The sequence below is a fragment of the Notamacropus eugenii genome, chromosome 1, assembly GCF_028372415.1.
Source record: "Notamacropus eugenii isolate mMacEug1 chromosome 1, mMacEug1.pri_v2, whole genome shotgun sequence".
NCBI classification, from domain to species: Eukaryota; Metazoa; Chordata; class Mammalia; order Diprotodontia; family Macropodidae; genus Notamacropus; species Notamacropus eugenii.
In genome coordinates, this window is record NC_092872.1 from 429728942 (window position 1) to 429747199 (window position 18258).

At 37.8% G+C, this 18258-nt stretch overlaps 1 long non-coding RNA gene across 1 annotated transcript; it reads right to left on the minus strand.

Annotated features, from left to right (window-relative positions):
* Window positions 1–465: 465 nt before the first annotated feature.
* On the minus strand, window positions 466–13719 carry LOC140526469 (uncharacterized). Its single transcript, XR_011974389.1, has 4 exons — window positions 13637–13719; window positions 12591–12785; window positions 10528–10591; window positions 466–861 (listed from the first exon to the last, which is right to left on the minus strand). It is a non-coding gene; the product is annotated as an uncharacterized lncRNA (long non-coding RNA).
* Window positions 13720–18258: the final 4539 nt, after the last annotated feature.

Sequence of the window (18258 nt, forward strand, 5' to 3'; positions counted from 1 at the left end):
ACTGCCTGGGGCTTCCTTCTCAGCCCTGCTGTGGCAGGACCCTTTTTCTTTTCTAAAATTTAATCAATATTTTCCCCAAATTTATAGGCATCACTTTTTTTATAGGCATTACTTTTCTCTCTTTCCAACCCACCAATTGGGAAAAAAGAAAATATTTCTTATAAGTTGGTAAAGTCAAGTCAAACAAATTCTCCCAATTGTTTGTGTCCTAATATATTATGTCACATTATGGATATTAAAGTGCCCCTCTCTAGCAGGAAGAGGGTGGCAGCTTTTTTCTTTGCTACTCTTGATTGGAAGAGTCATTCATCAGAGTTCTTAGTACTTTTAAAATTTGTTGTTTTACCACATTGTTTTCATTCTATAATTTGTTCTCCTGGTTTTTTTCATTCTCTCTATATTAATTCATACAATTCTTTCATATTTTTATTGGGCCATCCCATTCATCATTTATTAAGGCACGATTGTCACTTTACATTCACATATCATAATTTGTTCAGTCCTGCTGCAAGTCATTGGCAGCCTCCTATTGTCTAAGTCTTTGAAAAAACAAAAAGAGATGCTGTAAATAGTTTGAGACACAAGGGTTTTTTATCTTGTGAAATTCTCCCATTTGGTCATTCACTCTTCTCCTATCCACTAAGCAGACAGGAAATTTGTTCTTTGCTTCTCTATTTTTTTTATTAAGTGGCCAGTTGTTTCCTGGTTCCTGTCTCTAACATCACCACCACTGTTCTTTCACAAGTTTGAAGGCTCAAGGGAAAGGACACTGATTTCAGAATCAAAGAGCCAGGTTTCTAGGTCCACATCCTCATTGTAGGGTGATGAGATCTTGTCTCCAAGAATTTGAGGTTTTACAATCTGAAAAGAAAAATTTGAGATAGTATGAAATTCTAGATTTATTTTATGGGATTGTTGTAAGGGAAGTATATTATCCTTAATATGTTAGAGAAATGTCCTCATATCATTAACTTTGCCTCTTCACTCTACAAGACATTCAGATACATTCAATTATCAATTTTCTCATTTTCACTCATGCATCATCTGACATCATCATATTAGGGATCATCATTGCTCTTTACCTGGATTACATTTTCCCTTTAAAATAGAGTTATTGGGGATTGTGTTATTATACAACTTTCCCTTCTTTGTCTTTCTCTATGCAACTAAATTGAATCATATTTTGCATATCAAAACAACAAAAACCAAAGAAGCAATTGGTGAAAAACAAATGCCATATCTCACCGTATCTATGCAACTTTCTGCCCCTTTAGGTGATTTCTACCTCTGAGTTGAGAGGGAAAAAGTATTACTTCATTATTTGTTCTCTGGAATTGACTGGTCATCTTACTTACTCATAGCTGTTTCCTTTCTGTGCTTCTGTCAATATTACCCTACTCAGTGAGTTCTAATTCTGCCTATTTTCCCTCCATCAGTTCATATCAATCTTCTAAGTTTTTCCTAAAATCTTTACAGACCTGACTTCTTTGTGTATAGTTACGTTCCTTCAATCCTTACACTGTATAATTTTATTCAGCTCTTTCCAAGACAACGGAATCCATCTTTCTTCCCAGATCCTTGCTGCTTACAAAAATGCTACTATGTATACTGTGATTGCTTCTACTCTTTTTTCTTCATTTTATATCCCATTAATAACCTCGTTGAGTCAAAAGGTATGAAAAGTTTATTCATTTTCCACCTAATTCCAAATTATTCTATACTCCTGGTTGGAGGAACATAAACAGATATACTAGAGGTCTCTCAGCGTCCTCATCCACATCTCCACAACACAGACTGTTTACATTTTGGCCAATTTTGCATGCCACATTGGTTACAATTCATATTTTTCTCATTTTGGGTGATTTGGAGTAGGTTTTCTTATGGCCACTGAAAGTTGATAAATCTCTCAAAACCTGTTGGTATCATTTATTTAACCACTTCTTCACTGACAAATCTCTCTTGTTCTTATATATTGATTTATCTTTCCAATCTATTTTAAAGATCAGACTTTTACCAAAAATATATGAGAGAGTATGCAAAGGTTTTTTTCTTTTCTAGAGTTAGTGTCTTACTATATTTGCGTAGATTTAATTCAAGTAAAAGCTTTTAAAAATTACTACACAAGAGAAATCTTCTATTTTGTGTGTTCCGAACTTTCCCCTCTCTTGTTTAGTTAAGAATTCTTCCTCTAGGCTAAGTTATAAATGGTTTCCCACTACCTTCCCATATGGAATGTTGCAGTTGCCTCTTAACAAACATCTGCCTGCATGTGTTCTCTCCCTTCTCCATTCCAGCATGTATTCATTGCCAGATACATCTTCCTAAAGCAAAGGTCTTGCAAGCTCACATCACTCCTCTGTTTGAAACAATGGAGCTGCACAACAAGTGACCTTGGTGCTGTTTATTCATTTAAGCTTGAGTAGCAGAATTCAATCTTGTGGTTTAATTTAGCTATCAAATATACTGCTTCTGTGCTGTTCCTCACTTCCCCCTCTGTGCCATAAAACTGTGATCAACATTCATCGATGAGATAGTATATGTAGCTGTCCCATGATGACTCCTATAGAAATTTTGATTACTACCATAAAAAGAAAGCCTGCAGTTACCATATCATTCAGGGAAGATTTTAGAGAAACTTTAGGGAGCCTTAGGAACAGCAATGCTTCCAGTCTACTCGGTTATCAACCTGAAAAGCAAGGGCTATGGAAATAGATGAAGCCCAGCAACTGTTCCTGCAGATGCTACAGTCACTACTGAAGACCCAGGAGAGAAAGTTCTTGCCATCTGAAATCTTTGTCTCTATTACATGGTTCAACATGTTAAATTAACATGATTTTATCAGAAGAAATGACATTAAAGAAAAAGCATGGCATTATAAAGGTAAGAATGCTCTCACTACATCAAAGAATATGCACAATTTAGTGACTTTGGTGGTATCATGTCAAATTACAAATTCACAAGTACCTAAAAGACATCAAGTCTGTCAGATGTCACCTAAGCCCTCCATCATTTGTCATATTTTTTTAGCATCTTTGACAATTGGAATGGTGAGTTTGTAGACCCAAGATGTAGAGTAGAAGCATGGACCTGCTTGAGCTCTCCTCCTTTAGACAGATTCAAAAGAAGTAGAAGCCACAAAATGAGAGCGGAACAGATTTCCAGCCCAAGACAACATGGAAGGCCAAGAAGAAGAGTCTATCTCACTGGAGCACACTTCAGGATGCTGAATCATGGGCAGCTGCTTTGGTTCCCAGATTTCTCTATACACAAACACCAAAGATAGCTTCAAAAGTCAGTGAGAAAAGTCTTTCACCTGGGTGAGAGGGGAGCATGGTCCAACCCCAGCCCCAGTCCCAGGGTGGCTGCTGCCATTCCCACAGAGGCTTCTTCTGGAGCTCTCAGCCTACAGTGGGGAAATCAAGTCGCTGATCTGGGTCTCAGGCCTGAGTGGCAGTCCTGGCGTAAGGAGGAATGCTGGTGTGGCAGAGCTGGTGGAGGCTGTAGACAGGGACTCCTACTCATAGTTCCAGGGCAGAAAAGAATGATTTTGGTTGCTCACAGACTAGAACGCAAGCCAGAAGAGGAGCAAACACTTCTCCCTTAAGGATGTCACTTTGGAGGAACTGAAAACTTATAGGTACATAGAGATATCTCAGAGAACAGCTGCACAAAACCTCTGAAGCCCGTGGTACTATACCCTCCACTTGACAAAGGACTCAAAAATCAGGTAATTGGCTGCGAAAATACCCCAAAAGTGGGGAAAATAAGACTATAGAGGTCACTTTCTTGATGAAAAGGTATTTACTTCCATCTTTTTGGATGAGGAAGATCAAAGCAAACAATGAGAGCAAGACCAAAGCATGCAACTGGAGGAAGACAGCACATCAAAGCTTCTACATCCAAGGCCTCCAAAAAAACATGCAATGGTCTCAGGCCACAGAAGAGATCAAAAAGGATTTTGAAAATCAAGTAAGAGAGGTAGAGGAAAAAATGGAAGTAGAAATGAGAATGATGCAAGAAAATCATCAAAAATGATTGAACAGCTTGTTATAGGAGACCCCAAAAATGCTGAAGAAAATAACACCTTTAAAAGTAGACTAACACAAATGACAAAAGAGATCCAAAAAGCAAGTGAGGAGAAGAATGCATTAAAAAGCAGAAATGATCAAATGGAAAAGGAGGTTCAAAAGCTCATAGAAGAAAATTATTCTTTAATAATTAGAATGGAGCAGATATAAGTTAATGATTTTATGAAAAATCAAGAAATTATAAAACAAAATTAAAAGACTTAAAAAGCATAAGACAATGTAAAATATCTCATTAAAAAAACAACTGACCTGGAAAATAGATCCAGGAGAGAAAATTTTAAAATTATTGGTCTGCCAGAAAACTATGGTCAAAAAAAGAACCTAGAAAACACCTTCCAAGAAATTATCAAGGAAAATTGCCCTGATATTCTACAATCAAAGTGTAAAACAGAAATGAAAAGAATTCAACAATCACCTCCTGAAAGACACCCCAAAAGGAAAACTTCTAGGAATATTGTAGCCAAATTCCACAGTTCTCAGGTCAAGGAGAAAATGCTACAAGCAGTCAGAATGAAACAATTCCAGTATGGTGCAAACACAATCAGGATAACACAGGATTTAGCAGCTTCTACACTAGGGGATCAAAGGCCTTGGAATATGATATTCAAGACATCAAACGAGATAGGATTAAAACCAAGAATCACCTACCCAGAAAAATTGAGTATAACAGAAAAACAAATAAATTGCATATTTAAATTTTTTTACTTAGAAAAAAATTTTTAAAAATTGGAACAGTGAGAACTACAACCTTGATTTAATTTGAACTTCTCTAATTTATACGGAATTTGGAATGCTTTATTGTAACTATTTATAGCAGACTATGCATATGGTTTGACCATTTATTGATTGGAGAATGACTCTTATGAAAGAAATTTGAATTAGCTCCTTGTAGGTCTTAGAAATGAGATATTAATGGAAGTAAATGTCTTGTTACCCCTTTACTTATAATTGTAGCCACATTGGCATTATTTGCACAAAAATGTGAGAAAATTGTGCAAAACATTGTTCATTTATCTATTGTGTAGACAACCAATTTCTTCATGATTATTTGCCCTATCATTAATTCTAAAACCATTTCTGTTCCTTGCTTCTCCAATTTATTTATGATGTAACCTGGCATATCTAAGCCTACCTTCTTTATACTTGCAGCTTCCCTTGGTTTCTGGTGCAAAGTAGTGATCTGATCCTAATTTCTGTCCAGATACTTTCTAGTGTTCCCAGAATTTACTGTCAAATAATTAGTTCTAGTATCAGGAGAATGAATTTTGGCGTTATTGATCACTCTACTGCTGGGTCCATTTGCTTCTGTATGCTATATTCTATCCCATTGATCAAACCATTTTTAAACACAATCAAGTAATTGCAGTTCTTAAGAAACTTTAAATGTTTTGTTCAGTTAACAAAAATCCATGTACTCTCTTTGTCAATCCCATTCACAAAGAAAGAAAGACCAAATACTTTCAAAAACTATGTACAATTTCATAAAAACAATGCCCATTTTGTCCATTTCTCTCTGTGCATATGTGTATGTATGTGTTAGCATTAGTGTAGGACTAACTATGTGTTAGCTACCATGATAAAAACTTTCCAATTATTATCTCATTTGATCCTCTCAACCACAGTAAGGGGTAGATCTAATTTCCCAGTTTTAAAGATGAGCAAAGCGAGGAAGTTAGAGATTGTGACTTGCCCCATGTCATACTACTAGTAAGTATCTGAGGCTGAATCTGAACACAGATCTTAGTGATTCGAGATCCACAGCTCTATCTATATACACACACATAAATGTATATATACATATATATATGTACACACATACACACACATATTCACATACATATATACATACATATTGATGTATACATGTATATATGTATTATGTATGTATATATATATATTCAGCCTTTTCAATAAAAAATGCATAATAACAGAAAAAACCTCTCATATTCTCAATGCTGAGTCCATCACCTCCTTCTCAGGAGGTAGGGAGATATTTCTTCATGAGACCTCTGAAATCATAGTTGGCCATTGCATTGATCAGAGTTCTTGAGTCTTTCAAAGTTGTGTATATTTACAATGTTGTTAGTTTGTACGTTATTCTCCTGGTTCTATTTACTTCACTCTATAGCAACTCATAAAAGTCTTCCAAGTTTTCTCTAAAACATCCCCAATCATCATTTCCTATAGCATAATAGTATTCCATCATGTACGTATACTCTAATTCACTCAGTTTTTTCCTGTAACCTGATGAATACCCCCTTAGTATCCGATACTTTGCCATTACACAAAGAGCTGCCATAAACATTTTGGGGTATATTGATTCTGTTCCTTTTTTTGAACTCTTTTTTGGAGGGTTATATTTTGCAAAACTATATATGAGAAAGGTAATGGTGGCATTGTTTCCATTTATATTTCTCTAATAATTAAACATTTGAACTGTTATTTTTCATATGACTACTGATAATGTGGCTTCCTTCTTTTGAAAACTAGTTATATTTTTTGGTCATTTATCAACTGGACAAGTAATCTTATCCTTTTAAATTAGAGTCAGTTTTCTATATATCATAGAAATGAGACATTCATTGTGATACCTTGCTGTTGTTATATTTCCCCTGTGAGCTGCTTCCCTTGTAAATATAACTACTTTGTGTTTACTCTTATGAACAAATGTTAAATTTTGTATAATAAGAACTGACCATTTTTTCTTGTCATTCACTCCATCATTTATTTTTTGATGCACCCTTCACAATTTTTACTTCTGGAAGATATTTTTTCTTGCTATTGCAATTTGCTTTCAAGTCACCTTTTATATCTGCGTCACATACATGGGAAACTTTTGCATATGTTACAAAAAGTGTATCTATGTTAAATTTCTAATAGAAAGCTTTATAGTGTTGCTAACATTTTTCTTTGTTGAATAGTTTTTATCCCTACCTCAAGTATCATTGGATTTACCTGACAACATGCTATTGAGATCATTTGCTTCTTTATCTTGTGCCCAACCCATTCCACTGATTGACTTCTCTCACTCTTAACCAGTGCCAAATTTGTTGCAATGATTATTCCTCCACAGTATACTTTCACATCTGCTGCCACGATGATTCCTTTCTTTCATGCATCTTTCTTTATTTTCCCTGAGATTGTTAGCCTGTTGATCTGCCAGAAGAATTAAATTATTATTTTTTTCTGGCTTAGCAGATTGATGCCTATGGTATTAAGTAACACAATAGTATTATATCCTTTAGATCAGGAGTAATTAATATTTCTCCAAATATTTAGTTCAGTATTTCTTAATGTATAGTATGTTTTGCTGTTGTAGTCCTACCATTCCCAGGTGTACCTTGGCAGATAGACTGCTAAGTGTTTTATATAATTGATAGTTTCTGAAATGGAATTTTCCATTTTTTTTCCTTCTTGTACTTTGTTGGAAACATTCTGATGATTTGTAGGGACTATATTAGATGCTGAAATTTTCCTGAAGTTATTTGTTTTTTGTATTAATTTTTGAGTTGACTTTCAAGTTCTGCAAGAAACTGCACAACATAGGCAAAAGTTACAATTTTGCTTATTCTTTTCCAGTTATATTCCATCAAATTCTTTTTCTTGTCTTTTTGCTATAAGCTAGCATTTTTAGCACAATGTTCAAAGTAGTAGTTATAAAGGACTTCCTTGCATTACCAAGGATCTTACTGGACATTAAAATTATCTCCATTATATATAATGCTGACTGTTGGTCTTAATGAGATAACCCCTGTTATTTCAAGAAACAACTCATTCTTTTAATGGATAAAGAAATGATGTCCTCCAGGAGAGTAGCTAGCTTATTAAAATCACCCAATGTGAGAGAGTTGGTACTAGAACCTGAGTTATTTTTGTTACGGTCTTCCTTTCTGTCTGGGTTAATAATCCAAACAGAAGTTAATAACTCTATGAGATAATATGAAATATTAAATCAAAGCCAAAATCATTCAAAATTAGGGGAAAATGTACATTATTTCATACTAAAAAATGAACTGGAAAATAGATCAAGGAAAAATAAGTAAACTAATGAATATCATCGGACTAATTCAATTTCCTGACCCCAAAACCAAAAAGTCCATGACAACCCATTTCAAAATTTTGTGGGGGGAAAGCCATTGCCCCCACAATCCAATACAACCATAGGGAAGAGGGAAAATAGCAAGTTATCACCTAATATTTTTCTGAAAGAAAATAAAACTTCATAAAAACATCATATTCAAAATCCCAAAATTCTTGTCAATGAAAAAAATACTTCAAGTAAGCAAGGAGAAATAGTTCAGATACCATGAACATCCATTCAGCATTACACAAGATTTAGTAGCAATTCCAATAAACGAGTAAAGACTATGAAATGAGACGTTTCTAAAGACAAAAGAGATAGGTTTACTACAAATAATCACTTGTCTAGTAAAACTGTATGTACTTTTATAAGGGAATAAATGAATCTCTTATGAAACAGAGGATTTTTAAGCATTTCTAATGAAAAATACAAAGATGAATAGGAATTTTGAAAAACCTAAACAGGATTCAAGAATAAGAAAAGTAGAATAAGAATAAGAAATCAGATAAAGGAATGAATGCTTTTGATGCAACTGTTACTGTTCTTGTTATTTAAGGTAGCTAGCTAGCACAGGCTATAGATTGCTAGAACTGGAGTTAGGAAAATTCCTCTTCATAAGGTGAAATCTGCCTTCAAAAACTTACCAATTATGTGACCCAGAGCAAGGCACTTAGCCATGCTTGTCTCAGATCATCTGCAAAATGAGCTGTAAAAGGATGTGGCAAACAACCCCAGCATCTTTGTTTACAAAAATGGGTTCATAAAGGTTTGCACATGACTGAAATGGCAGAACAACGAGGAGAAGACTATGCAATCAAAGAGGAAGTGTTGGGTGAAGAGGGGGCATTTGAAATTCACTTCATTCTGAAATGAAAGAATATGTACATATGCAGAGTGAGACACAGAACTGCATTTAAGTTAACAGGGAAACACCCTGTCAATGATGGCAAAAAAGTTTTTAAATCAAATTTTGAACTAGGGAGGAAATGAGTAAATATGGGGAATAAGAGTAAACTTAGATTCTGAAAAGGATTACTCATAAATAACATAAAGTTTACATTGGAAAGTACATACTAAATCAGATCTTAAAAGAAAGGAAAGAACTGAACTTCTGCTTATAGTTTGGGAGAAGGATAAAAGAAGATAAACACAGATAAGTAGTACATTGCTCAAGCATAGAACTCTGGCCCTGAGTACACACATTCTCACTTGCTCTGTTCTTGTTCTTTGTAAATAGGGAACAGGAAGCAAAGAGAACAAAACTCTAAGAGAATGGGTGGACAGAAATACACAACTAAGGACTCCAACCATAAATGTGACTGGGATGAAGTCACCCATAAAATGGAAGACATTGCATAATCTAACATTATATCATTTGCAGGATGATTTTACATTCACATATAGTTAAAATAGGGGGCTAGAGCCAAAATCTGTTCTGATTGATCTGAAAATAAAGGCAACAGTAGCAATGATGAAGACAGACAATGCAATAAGAAAAATAAACTTTATTAGAAGACATAAAAAAAGAGGTTACATTGTGTTGAAAAATAACATAGGTCAGGAATTCATATCCATCCTTAATATACAGCCACCAAAATCCATAGAATCCAAATACTTGAAGGAAGTCATCATAGAGAGAAATAGATAGCAAGACAATATTAAAGGAGTAACTCATTGCAACTCTGTCAGATTTGTCTCAGATGGGATGTAGTCAAGAGGAATGAAAGGGACTGTAGAGCTTCCACCTAATTCTAGTATTAGAAAAGAAGGGAAAAGAAAGATGTCTTCTAGAGGGCAGGGCTGAGGAAATGAAAATAGGTCTATACTGTCACTGATCAGTCCCTTCCTCATGCAGTTGACTCTGAGGAGAGAGAGAGCTGGACTTCACAAGAGAAGTGAGGAGCATTGACTGGTGGGACAGACCTCCCTATACACTGACATTTGCAGTCAGTCAGTCATCCAGTTAGTACTCACTGAATTTGAGGAAGTGCTGAATACTTGGGAGCAAGAGATAACCTAGTTCTCATAGATCAGAAAACCTTGGAATATAATAGACTGGGTCCAGTCCATTGACAGTCAGAAGGGCATGGGCTCTAAGCCAGGATTTTCCTGGGAATTCCAAGAAGGCTAAGAACCAGTCGTTCCTCTATTGCTTGAACTAAGTTCTCAGTCACCCCAATGGGGAAAGTGCCAGATTAGAACTATGAGAAAAAATTACCAATAACTAGTTAAGACAACTATATTTTCATGGCACAAAATCATTGAACCTCCAGTTCAACAAGGGCACAAAAGTAATTGCTCTTAATAGCTCAGTCAATTATAGAAAGAGGAGAAAGATTGGTGACAGCAGATACTTACTTTCTGTGTTGGCTACCAATCCTAGAGGTACCAATGTTACTGTGGTCTTGACCAAAGGGCAGACCTGCAGGGGAGATGGATGAGCATGAGATCACCAAGCAAGAGAACAGGGCCAGAGAGTAGAGGTCCCAAGAGGAGTCAAGACCAAGGTGAGCTGATCTGGGAGTCAGCTTATGGACACTTGGGAACATTTAGTTCAGTATATTTATCTCCACAATGTAGATTCCAGGACTGGAAAGAATCCTAGACATGATCTCACATAATCCTCCCCGCCATCTTTCAGAGGGGAGGGGCTCACCACAGTCCACACCATAAGCCAGACACCAAACATAGGCCAGGTCCCCAGCCTTAGGACTCCTATTCTAGTCCTTTTTGCACTGTCCAAAAATGACAAATCTGACTTGAAGTAACCAGATCAAATCTTCCCACTTACTAAGTGATAGACTGTCACCTTAACCATATTGCTTACTGATGTAGATACAACATTTAGCAAACTTCTGAGGAACTTCCTAAAAGAAGAAGGAATTGAATGACAGAGTGTTTCCAGTCAGCTGAGGATCCCAGGTCAATCCCCTCACTCAAGAAGCTGCCTAACCTATGGGAAACAGCTCAGCAGACCCCAGAGAAGGGCTACATGCAGAATTTCTCTGTCCCTCTGAGACTTCTGACTAACTCAGCCAGGAAAATATAAGTGAGACCTAAGGTTGGGTACTTCTAGACAGTCTGTCTCCTGGAATCAAATAAGAAATATTTTTATATCAGGATATTCATTTATAGGATTGTTCACTGGAAGGGACTTTCAAAGTTACCTAGTCCAAGCCTGCACCAGACACTTAGGAGAAACTTGAGAAGTGCTTAGGGAATGAAAGTGCATTCCTGCAAACCCCCTTCATTTCAAGAGATGAGGAAATAGAAGGTCAATATGCCATCCAGGTCACAGGGATGCTAAGCAGCTGAACAGGACCTGAAGCCCACATGTACTGGCCCCAGGGGGAGTTCCATTTCCCCTCTTACTCCATTTGCCCAAAAGGAGTCACATGGACTGGATGGAGGTTGGGACAGTAGCACAGCATATTCCATCATGTCTTTTAACTAGTTTGGGCAATGAGCCAGAAGCCTCCCAAGACAGGACAGAGCAGGATAAGTGTCCCAAGTCAATCATACTGATGCCAGAATCCCAAAGAAGCTTCATTTCTGTTCTCACAAAATGATTATAAAGTAGCTACTTAGAAGAAAGAAGTATTCTGGATCCTGAAGGATCAATAAAGGCACCACTCCTGTGAAGTTCACAGTCTAATAGGATGGGGCTCATATTGGTATCTCTTAATAAAGAAGAAAGTAAAGAAGGGAGAAGTGAATGCATTGGTAACAACAATCTCAGAGCTTTGATAGGCTAAACAGTTTTCCTGTATGACCCAAGCCAGAATAATTGCAATGCTTGATGGCATGAGTTGATACTGTTTTAAAAACCTGAATCATGCTTCCAGGGGAATCTTGACTTGGTTAATGTCCAATGGAGAAGAAATGATAAAGATATGAGCACAAAACCAGGAATTATATCTACCATGTCATCATTTTCTCTTCTGTACCAGATGCTTCCATCAACTCAAGGAAAAGCCACTGTAGTCCAGCCCCTCAAGACCATAGCATCCTTTGAAATCAGCTCATTTAGAGCCTACACTCTAAAGGTCAATCTTGAAATTGCTCCTGTTAGTCTCCTACCCCTGTCCTGGTCCACATCACTTCCTCAATTGCACCTAGACAAAGCTTTTATCTATTCCCTCCCTAGCAAAAATTAGCTTTTCCTCATCAGAGTTCCCAGACCTTGTGCTTACCATTCATTTTCCTAGCCCTCCCCCTCCAGATTACATGGTGCCCTTAGTAATACAATGTTCCTCTGACTGAGATAGGAAAAGTCCATTTCCCTAGCTATACCAGGAGCACTTTTGAAATTCAATGTCCCCAAGAAGACATGAAACCATGTTTCCTGTGACCAAGGAGGGTGCCTAATCCTCCTTTGAGGGCCAAGTACCAAATCAGTGGATACACATAAACATATCTACCAAGCCCACGAATCACATAGTACTATGGGTCCTCCGAACTCTTGGGTGATACATGACTTCTTGTATGAGATGTTAAGAAGTTGAGCTTTTCTGACATTTGGTAGCAATAAGTTGAGGTTGTCCATCTTTATCTTTTACTGTTTTACAAGTGCTGTATCTGCATTTACAGAGGCGTCAATCATCCCCAGAAGCACTCTAGAGAAAGAAGATATGGAAATTAGAAAAAGAACTGCATTGTTTACCCAATGCCTTCATGGAAACTAAAGAGAGATAAACTAAGGACCCAAACCCAGGAAAACTGATATGATCCTGGACATCTCCCACATTGACTCAGCTTGAAACCCTATTTTCAAGTCTTTTCCACTTTAACAAAGCAATTTCCCATTCATTCCCTTATTTGGTTCTCATGAGAGAATTGCTTGGTTGACAGACTTGATATTATTGTGCCATTTTATGGACAAGGGAACAGAGGTTATGCACATTGCTCAATATTACAGGAAAAACTCTTGCCCCCATATTCTGCTTCTTCTCCTTTTTATGGCAAGAAAGAAATATGGGTAATTCCAATTTCTTCTTCCCAATACAAACCAGAAATGAAACACCATGAAGAGAAGTAATTAGCATCACAATATGAGGAGAATGAGATATTAAGAATTATGATACTCCCAGTCATATACCCAAAGCCATTTTTTACCTTACTCTAAAATCATCCTCAAAGAAAAAGAACAGTTTTGTATTTTGTCATTAAAGTATTTCTCCCTGATTTCTGTCAGGGAAGGTGAGCAGAATGAGCTCCCAGGAATAAGAGTAATTACAACAATTTTGAACACTTCCCTGGTGATTCTTGTTTGACAGAGCACTTTCCTTCCAATAACCCTGTGTGGTCATATGCCTCCCTCTCCTCTTTGCTTTGCTCATTTGCCAACTCCATCCTGGTGGATTTGCTCAGGAAACACTGGAACCATAGAGATCTGGTTCTGCCATGCTAATACAGCCCCTGTAGGATTCCACTTATGTGTAGGAATCACTTATGTGTTAAAACTCACAGAAAATTCCAAGGGTACATTGAGAGAGACTCTTGGTCTTTATTTTCTTGAAGGGAAATTTTCAGGAACTGGGTATTTTTAATATTGAACCTGCATGGAGAAGACATAGGAAGAGAGATGTCAATACTTGATAACTTTTTTAGACCTACCCCTTTCTGATACATCTTTAACCCCAAACCAAACCATGCACCAATGTGATTCTTCACTTAAATGGTAAGTGGTCTCTGAGAACAGAAAAAGAGGATGTTTTCACCCAAATGGACCTTAGATTTTTGAACCACAACATTGGTGTGCACTCTTCAACCTATATCTAATCTAGGTGATTGAGATCATCATGTAAAACGGAGGCGTGATTAAGCAGATCCAATGGAAGTTGCAGTTGTCAACAAAAACCTTGCTGCTGTGTCTCCTATGCTTTGCCTTATTGCCCCATGAACAAGTTCTTGGACAGGCCTTGCCGTTCACTTTAACCGTTTTCTAAATTGTATTGCCCTCAGTCCCACTGTGGAAGATTGCCTGATACCCATATTGCAATTGGTGCATGACTTAATCAATAAGGAAGACTCGTAAAATTAATTCCTGAATGAGTCTAGACAATTCACCCTGCACTTTTCCAGTAAGTGGTATGTGCAGAACTCTTTGTAGCAAGTTCCCCTTGCTAAGGTCTTTCAGAAGATTTGTCACACTATTCTTTAGAGTAGGAGAAGAGTTTCAAATTTGACTCTTGCTTACTGAGTAACAAGAGCAGTATGGTGTCATGGTAGTAGCCCTGGACTTTCTACCTAGTTGTCTAGTTCTCTCTGTGGCCCAGGTTTCTCTTCACCCAAGTGAGCTACTGGATTATTTACCATGCACTGTCCCCCACAACTCTATTTGCTTTGCCTCTCTGATGCTGGAATTAGGTTGGTCTCATTCATTTTCAAGCCCCATATCCCCAGATACAATGATTAAGCCATTTCAATGGCACCCTCCTGCAGCCCCAGCAGCTTTTTAGAAAAAAAACCTCTGGGACTCAAGAGAAGAGGAGACTTGTTCTATGTAATACAGAAAAGAAGAGCAGCTGTCCTCTTCTAATGTTTTTCTGGAACCCACATTCTCTGCTTCCAAATCCAAGGCCACATGGCACCATATTCTCTGGGATGGATAGATGCAAACATACTCATGGGTTCTCTGAAGGGAAAGGATCTTACTCTTTCCTCTCAATTACAGAAATGCTTAGGCAGCTAAATAGCATGATGGAGAGAGCCCAGGGCCTAGTGTCAGAAAGACCTCAGTTCGTTTCTTCAGACATTAACTGTGAGAATCTGGCTAAGATCACTGAGGCTAACAGGCCTGAATTATTTCAGTTGCAAAATGGTGACAATCACAACACCTACCTCCCAGGCTTGTTGTGAGGATCAAATGAGATAACAATTGTAAAGTACACTACGTATTGCCTAGCACTATAGTAAACACTACATGAATTCTTGCATAGTAAGCACTATCTGAATGTTTGTGATGAGGATGACGTTGCAAGAGGAGGTTATATGTGAATTAGTAGGCCCCAGGGAAATGCTATGTGACAGGATTTGAATTTGAAAGCAGAAACTCCAACTCCAACATTTCCCCATTCCTAATCTCACAACCAACTCCATCACCTTACCTCCCAAGGTTAGACACATCTCTTATGCTTATCATCCTTTGTCCCAGTGGGTTTTTTTTACTTCAGTCTTGGGGTCCCCTGGAAAGGGATCAGGCGTAATCAAGAGTTACAAATATTATCTTTCCATGTAGGAGTGTATAGAGTTCAGTTTTAGTAAGTCCCTTAATATTTCTCTTTCCTGTTTACCTTTTCATGCTTCTCTTGATTCCTATGTTTGAAAGTCAAATTTTGTATTCAGCTCTAGTCTTTTCATCAAGAATTCTTGAAAGTCTTCTATTTCATTGAAAGATTATTTTTTCCCTTGAAGTATTATACTCAGTTTTGCTGTGTAGGTGATTCTTAGTTTTAGTCCTACTTCCTTTGACTTCTGGAATATCATATTCCAAGCCTTTCGATCTGATTCTTTGTTATCTTTACTGTATTTCTACAATACTTGAATTGTTTCTTTCTGGCTGCTTGCAATATTTTCTCTTTGACCTGGGAACTCTGGAATTTGGCTACAATTTGGCTTTTCTTTTCAGATCTCTTTCAGGAGGTGATCAGTGAATTCTTTTAATATTTATTTTACCCTCTAGTTTCAGAATATGAGGGTGGTTTTCCTTGAAAATTCATGAAAGGTGATGTCTAGGCTCTTTTTTTGATCTTGGCTTTTAGGTAGTCTCATAATTTTTAAATTATCTCTCCTGGATCTATTTGCCAGGTTAGTTGTTTTTCCAATGAGACATTTCACATTGTCTTCTATTTTTTTATTCTTTTGGTTTTGCTTTGTGATTTCTTCATTTCTCATAAAGTCATTAGCTTCCATCTGTTTCATTCTCATTTTTAAAGAACTGTTTTCTTCAGTGAGCTTTTGAACTTCCTTTCCCATTTGGTTAATTCTGCTTTTTAAAGCATTCTTCTCCTCATTGACTTTTTGGACCTCTTTTGCGATGTGAGTCTGTTTTTAAAGGTCTTAATTTCTTTAGCATTTTTTGGGTCTCCTTTAGCAAGCTGTTGACTCACTTTTAATCATTTTCTTGCATTGTTCTCACATCACTTCCCAATTTTTCCTCCACCTCTCTTACTTGATTTTCAAAATCCTTTTTGAGCTCTTCCATGGCTTGAGACCACTGCATGTTTATTTTGGAGGTTTTGCATGCAGAAGCCTTGATTTTTCATCTTCCTCTGATAACCTAAATTGTTCCTCCTCATTGGAAAGGATGGAAGAAAATGCCTGCTCATCAAGAAAATAACCTATTGTCGTATTCTTTTTCCCTTTTGGAGACATTTTCCCAGCCAGTTACTTCACTTTTGAGTTCTTTGTCAAGGGGAGGGTATGCTCTGGGCACCTGTAAGTTCTCAGTTCCTCCAAGATGGCACAATCAGGGGAGAGGAGTTTATTCCTCTCCTGGCCTGCACTCTAGTCTGTGAGCAGGATTCCCTCTCCAGATCCTCTATTGGCTCCACCACACCAGCCAGCACTCCTCCTCACCCATGGCCCCCACTCAGGGCTAGGATCCAGATCAGCTGCTCAATTCTACCAGTGGCTTTAGTCCAGGGCTCCAACAATAGAAGCTGCTGCTGTCTGGGACCAGGGATAGACTGCTGCGTTCTCTCCTCACCCAAGTGGAAGAGCTTCCTCACTGAACTCTGGCATTTTGAGTTGAGGAATCTAAGACTCACAGCTGCTGCTGGTGATACACACAGATATCACTGTACTCCTCACATATTATAACCACTAACTGTTAAATGTCAATTGCAAACCAGTTCCTTAGAATCTCTCTCTTGTAGTGCCCAAATGCCAGCCTTTAAAGGTGTCTTGATTGAATACCTCCATTGAATACTGGATCCAGTGGTCCAGGTCCATCATGATTTGTCTCATGGCCACTAACAGACAGTATTCAATGGAGGTATTCAATCAAGACACCTTTAAAGGCTGGCATTTGGGCACTACAAGAGAGAGATTCTAAGGAACTGGTTTGCAATTGACATTTAACAGTTAGTGGTTATAATATGTGAGGAGTACAATGATATCTTGACATTGATCGTTGCTCTTTAGGCACTTTGAAGTCCACTCTAGTCTTGTCCTTGCCACAGTGCAGCCTTACTTGATTTTCAAAATCCTTTTTAAGCTCTTCCGTGTTCTGAGATCAATTCACATTTTTCTTGGAGGTTTTGGATGGGTGAACTTTGACTTTGGTTTCTTCTGTTTGCATGCTTTGGCCTTCCTTGTCACCAAAGTAAGATTCCATAGTTTGATTCTTTTTCTGGTTTTTGCTCATTTCCCCAGACATTCATTTGACTTTTGAACTCTTTGCCAAGGTAGTTCTCTGCTTCCAGTAGGGATGGAGCTGTACTGTTATTTACTTGATCTCCCCACAATCTGCGGGCCTAGAGCTCCAGAAACAGTGGCAGCAGCTTTTCCTGCTGCTGCTGTGGCTGCCACAGGTTTCTCTACCAACTCCCCTGTCTGCCACCCTTTGGCTGGAGACAGATCACTCCACTCTCCTGAACTGGTACCACAAACTTTTTTAAATGACCTTCCAATTTATCCTCAGCATTTTAGGGTCATGAAGTCTGGAAACTACCACATTTGCAAGAGATTCAGTCCCCCCAAGCCCTGCTCAGGCCCCCTGTGTGCACTTTTTCCCCACAACTGGTCTGCACCCTGCTCCCAATGTGGTGTGATAGACACTTTCTGGCAACATTCAAGGCTGTCTTGGCCTGAAGATTTGCTTCACTCTGTCATTCTGTAGGTTCTGCAGCTCCAGAATTTGTTTAGAGCCATTTTTTACAGGTATTTGGCTTGGCTTGGCAGGAGAGCTCGAGAAACTGCCTACTATTACTCAGCCAATTTGGCTCCACCCCTGACAATCCTGCTTTTTACAGAACTTTTCTCTTAAATGGAATTTTGTATCTCCTTTCCCATACAGCTAATTGTATTTTTTAAGGAGTTATTTACTTCAGTCAAAATTTATCTTTCCTTTTCTGAGCTGTTGAT